This window comes from Scyliorhinus canicula, chromosome 6 (assembly GCF_902713615.1).
Source record: "Scyliorhinus canicula chromosome 6, sScyCan1.1, whole genome shotgun sequence".
NCBI classification, from domain to species: domain Eukaryota; kingdom Metazoa; phylum Chordata; class Chondrichthyes; order Carcharhiniformes; family Scyliorhinidae; genus Scyliorhinus; species Scyliorhinus canicula.
In genome coordinates, this window is record NC_052151.1 from 4,748,539 (window position 1) to 4,754,896 (window position 6,358).

Consider the following 6,358-nt stretch of genomic DNA (forward strand, 5'->3'; position numbering starts at 1 on the left):
TGGAGACTGCGATTACCTTAGCAGTAACATAGACAGGCTGCCAACACTTGTAATAGTACAACACTATTTTATTAAGCGAGGAACTGTTGAACATACTTGCACTGTGGGTTGACACTATGTTAGATTAACTGAAGACCTATGCCTATCCTAACCAGTCTATACTCTCAGCACATGGTGAAGATCTGTGCTGCAAGCTGCGAGCTCTGTCCTTCTGAGAGGCTGCATCCCGAATGAGCGGGAAAACTAGTGCCCTCTGGCTTTATAGTGAGCGTGCTCTAACTGGTGATTGGCTGCTGTGTTGTGTGTGTTGATTGGTCTTGCAGTGTGTCAGTCAGTGTGTGTCTCTGCACCATTATATGCTGATGTGTATATTATGACACAAAGGGGCAGCACAGTAGCACAAGTGGATAACACTGTGGCTTCACAGCACCAGGGTCCCAGGTTCGATTCCCCGTTGGGTCACTGTCTGTGTGGAGTCTGCATGTTCTCCCCGTGTCTGCGTGGGTTTCCTCCGGGTGCTCCGGCTTCCTCCCACAGTTCAAAGATGTGCAGGTTAGGTGGATTGGCCATGCTAAATTGCCCTTAGTGACCAAAAAGGGTAGGAGGGGTTATTGGGTTATGGGGATAGGGTGGAAGTGTCGGCTTAATTGGGGGGTGCTCTTTCCCAGGGCCGGTGCAGACTCGATGGGCTGAATGGCCTCCTTCTGCACTGTATGTTCTATGTTCTACAAAGGGACTTGGGAGTCCCTGTTTCAGGTTAACGCGCAGGTTCAGTCGGCAGTTAGGAAGGCAAATGCAATGTTAGCATTCATGTCACGAGGGCTAGAATACAAGAGCAGGGATGTACTTCTGAGGCTGTAAGGCTCTGGTCAGACCCCATTTGGAGTATTGTGAGCAGTTTTGGGCCCCGTATCGAAGGAAGGAACCTAAGGAAGGTCCAGAGGAGGTTCACAAGAATGGAATGAAGAACTTGTCGTATGAGGAACGGTTGGGGGCTCTTGGTCTGTACTTGTTGGAGTTCAGAAGGATGAGGGTGGATATTATTGAAACTTATCTGAGGAATGATGAGCTGGCCTTGGAAAGGGTCCAAAGGAGGTTCCCAAGAATGATCCCTGGAATGAAGAGCTTGTCATATGAGCAGTTGAGGACTCTAAGTCTGTACTTGTTGGAGTTTAGAAGGATGAGGGGGGATTTTATTGAAACTTATAGGATATTGCGAGGCCTGGATAGAGTGGACGTGGAGAGAATGTTTCCACTTGTAGGAAAAGCTAGAACCAGAGGGCACAATCTCAGACTAAAGGGACGATCCTTTAAAACAGAGATGAGGAGGAATTTCTTCAGCCAGAGGGTGGTGAATCTGTGGAACTCTTTGCTGCAGAAGGCTGTGGAGGCCAAATCACTGAGTGTCTTTAAGACAGAGATAGATAGGTTCTTGATTAATGAGGGGATCAGTGGTTATGGGGAGAAGGCAGGAGAATGGGGATGAGAAAATATCAGCCATGATTGAATGGCGGAGCAGAGTCGATGGGCCGAGTGGCCTAATTCTGCTCCTATTTCTTATGGTCTTATGTTGGAATTGACCCGTAATTTAGTTTCACTCTGAACCTGACCCATGATGACTAGGGGCCATTTGGTTCTATCTTTTTCTTTTACCTGGGACATTTTTCCCCAGATTCTTGCAATATCTTCCAAGCACCATTGTCCTTTGGAGACACCGTACTTTTCCTCAATATCTGTACAGGTTTTGAATAACTCAAACTGTTGCTCCATATACTTCTTTAATTGCTAAAGGATCTCATCTGAGAAAACGTCCGGAAGGGCTTGCCCGCCTTTAACGGTGGTCGGCATCTGTTTGTTTTCTTCCTCCGCCATAAATCCTCTGAATAGACTCAAGCCGTGTGGCTTCTTTCAGCCAGGCCGTTATATCTAACCTGTATAATGTCGAAATCCAGACGTCTGTTTAGGGACTTGAGCTGACTACCATACCGTAGAGGTTTGGGGTCGCGTAAGGGGGTTACCGATTCTAAACAATGGCCGGGGACATTTTGTTAATAGCGAGGTGTCCTTACCTCCAGGAATAAACCTGTCCACTTCCTTTTCTATCTTCGTAAACCCTGCTCGCAGCGCCAAATTGTAGGATCTCTGAGTTTTCAAATAAAGGTCGAGGGTGGTAGTGTGATATTGAGTTTTATTGCGCAATCTAGTTAGTACCCTTCAAAAACGACATAACTACTGAACAAAAGAAATAAAGGCCCAGCAGAGAGAAAGAGCGGAGAGAGAAAGAGAGAGAGGGGGGAAGCGGGGTGGTGGGTGGGGAGAGGCACACACAGGCAGCACACACTTGTGCTAGTAACCTTATACCTGTGTTTGATACCACCACCCTCTTTGCCCCCTATTGGTTGACAAGTTTTAAATTGTGACATCTAAATGCTGGTATTTACCATTAATCACATTGATATCTGACTTACTCACATTGCAGTCTAGCTGAGGGGATGGTGTAAGGTTTCACGGCCAAGCTGACCTTGATTCAGAACAATGCAGCTTGTAGTTCAACTGCAGTTACAAGATTTTTAAAACTTGGATTTTAACTATTTCCCTACATCAGCAAGATCTTGGTGTCCTTGTGCATCAGTTGATGAAAGTAAGCGCGCAGGTACAGCAGGCAGTAAAGAAGGCAAATGGTATGTTGGCCTTCATAGCAAGAGGATTAGAGTATCGGAATAGGGATGTTTCACTGCAGTTATATAGAGCATTGGTGAGACCACACCTGGAGTACTGTGCCCAGTTTAGGTGTCCTTATCTGAGGAAGGATGTCCTTGCTATGGAGGGAGTGCAGCGAAGGAAGGATGTCCTTGCTATGGAGGGAGAGCAGCGAAGGTTTACCAGGCTGATTCCTGGGATGGTGGGACTGTCTGATGAGGAGAGACTAAATCGATTCAGATCACATTCACTGATGTTCAGAAGAGTGAGAGGGGATTTCATAGAAACTTATACAATTCTACCAGGATTAGACAAAGTAGATTCAGAAAGAATGTTAATAATAATAATAATAATCGCTTATTGTCACAAGTAGACTTCAATAAAGTTACTGTGAAAAGCCCCTAGTCGCCACGTTCTGGCGCCTGTTCGGGGAGGCTGGTACGGGAATTGAACCGTGCTGCTGGCATTGTTCAGCTTTGCAAGCCAGCTATTTGGCCCACTGTGCTAAACCAGCCCCTATGGTGCCCGATGTAGGGGAGTGCAGAACTAGGGGGGTCATAGTTTGAGGATAAGGGGTAAACCTTTTAGGACTGAGGTGAGGAGAGATTTCTTCACCCAGAGAGCGGGGATTCTGTGGAATTCACTCCCACAGAAAGTAGTTGAAGCCAAAACGTTGTGTAATTTCAAGAAGGAATTAGATACAGCTCTTGGGGCTAAAGGGATCGAGGGACACGGGGGGAAGGCGGGATCAGAGTATTGAACTTGATGACCAGCCATGATCATAATGAAGGGCAGAGCAGGCTAGAAGGGCCGAATGGCCTGTTCCTACTTCTATTTTCTACGTTTCTGTGTGTCTCCGTTCTCTCTTCATGGTATCACAATGGCTGAGCGCACAGTAGTATAGTGGTTAGCACTGTTGCTTCACAGCTCCAGTGTCCCAAGTTCGAATCCTGGCTTGGGTCACTGTCTGTGTGGAGTCTGCACGTTCTCCCCGTGTCTACGTGGGTTTCCTCCGGGTGCTCCGGTTTCTTGCCACAGTCCAAAGATGTGCAGGTTAGGTGGATTGGCCATGCTCAATTGTCCTTAGTGTCCAAAGAGGTTAGGTGTAGTTACTGGGTTGTGGGGATAGGGTGGAGGTGTCGGATGATGTGGGTTTGTCTTACTGGTGCAGACTTGATGGGCCAAATGGCCTCCTTCTGCACTATAAATTCTATGTCTCTCCGTTCTCTCTTCCCCGGCCACGTGTCACCGTTCTCTCTTCCCCAGTCATGGGTTTCCTTTCTCTCTTCCCCAGTCACTTTTCCCTGTGCTCTCTGCCCCAATCACGTGTCTCTGTTCACTCTTCCCCAGTCACGTGTCACCGTTCTCTCTGCCCCCATCGCTTGACTCCGTTCTCTCTTCCCCAGTCACGTGTCTCCGTTCTCTCTTCCCCGTCACGTGTCTCCGTTCTATCTTCCTCCATCGCGTGTCTCCGTTCTCTCTTCCCCGGTCACGTGTCACCGTTCTCTCTTCCCCGTCACGTGTCTCCGTTCTATCTGCCCCCATCGCGTGTCTCCGTTCTCTCTTCCCCAGTCACGTGTCTCCGTTCTCTCTTCCCCAGTCACGTGTCTCCGTTCTCTCTTCCCCAGTCACGTGTTTCCGTTCTCTCTTCCCCAGCCACGTTTCTCCGTTCTCTCTTCCCCAGCCACGTTTCTCCGTTCTCTCTTCCCCGTCACGTGTCTCCGTTCTCTCTTCCCCAGTCACGTGTTTCCATTGTCTCTTCCCCAGCCACGTGTCTCCGTTCTCTCTTCCACAGTCACGCGTCTCCGTTATCTCTTCCCCAGCCACATGTCTCCGTTCTCTCTTCCAGTCACGTGTCTCCGTTCTCTCTTCCAGTCATGTGGCTCCGTTCTCTCTTCCCCAGTCACCTCTCCCTGTGCTCCCTTCCCCAGTCACCTCTCCCTGTGCTCCCTTCCCCAGTCACCTCTCCCTGTGCTCCCTTCCCCAGTCACCTCTCCCTGTGTTGGTGTCGGAATGGATGTACAGTACTGTATAGGTGGAGAAATGGATGTACAGTACTGTGTTGATGCAGGAATGGATGTACAGTACTGTGTTGATGCACGAATGGATGTACAGTACTGTGTTGGTGCAGGAATGGATGTACAGTACTGCGTTGGTGCAGGAATGGATGTACAGTACTGTGTTGATGCAGGAATGGATGTACAGTACTGTGTTGATGCAGGAATGGATGTACAGTACTGTGTTGGTGTAGGAATGTATGTACAGTATTGTGTTGGTGCAGGAATGGATGTACAGTATTGTGATGCAGGAATGGATGTACAGTATTGTGTTGGTGTAGGAAGGGATGTACAGTACTGTGTTGGTGCAGGAATGGATGTACAGTATTGTGATGCAGGAATGGATGTACAGTATTGTGTTGGTGTAGGAAGGGATGTACAGTACTGTGATGCAGGAATGGATGTACAGTACTGTGTTGGTGTAGGAAGGGATGTACAGTACTGTGATGCAGGAATGGATGTACAGTACTGTGTTGGTGCAGGAATGGATGTACAGTACTGTGATGCAGGAATGGATGTACAGTACTGTGATGGTGTAGGAATGGATGTACAGTACTGTGTTGATGCAGGAATGGATGTACAGTATTGTGATGCAGGAATGGATGTACAGTATTGTGTTGGTGTAGGAATGGATGTACAGTACTGTGTTGGTGTAGGAATGGATGTACAGTACTGTGTTGATGCAGGAATGGATGTACAGTACTGTGATGTAGAAATGGATGTACAGTACTGTGTTGGTGCAGGAATGGATGTACAGTATTGTGTTGGTGTAGGAATGGATGTACAGTACTGTGATGCAGGAATGGATGTACAGTACTGTCTTGGTGTAGGAATGGATGTACAGTACTGTGTTGGTGTAGGAATGGATGTACAGTACTGTGTTGGTGTAGGAATGGATGTACAGTACTGTGTTGATGCAGGAATGGATGTACAGTACTGTGTTGATGCAGGAATGGATGTACAGTACTGTGCTGGTGCAGTAATGGATGTACAGTACTGTGTTGATGTAGGAATGGATGTACAGTACTGTGTTGGTGTAGGAATGGATGTACAGTACTGTGATGCAGGAATGGATGTACAGTACTGTCTTGGTGTAGGAATGGATGTACAGTACTGTGTTGGTGTAGGAATGGATGTACAGTACTGTGTTGGTGCAGGAATGGATGTACAGTACTGTGTTGGTGCAGGAATGGATGTACAGTATTGTGTTGATGCAGGAATGGATGTACAGTACTGTGCTGGTGCAGGAATGGATGTACAGTACTGTGATGCAGGAATGGATGTACAGTACTGTGTTGATGCAGGAATGGATGTACAGTACTGTGTTGGTGCAGGAATGGATGTACAGTACTGTGTTGATGCAGGAATGGATGTACAGTATTGTGTTGATGCAGGAATGGATGTACAGTACTGTGTTGGTGTAGGAATGGATGTACAGTACTGTGTTGGTGCAGGAATGGATGTACAGTACTGTGTTGGTGCAGGAATGGATGTACAGTACTGTGTTGGTGCAGGAATGGATGTCTCAGTACTGTGTTGGTGCAGGAATGGATGTACAGTACTGGTTGATGCAGGAATGGATGTACATACTGTGTTGGTGT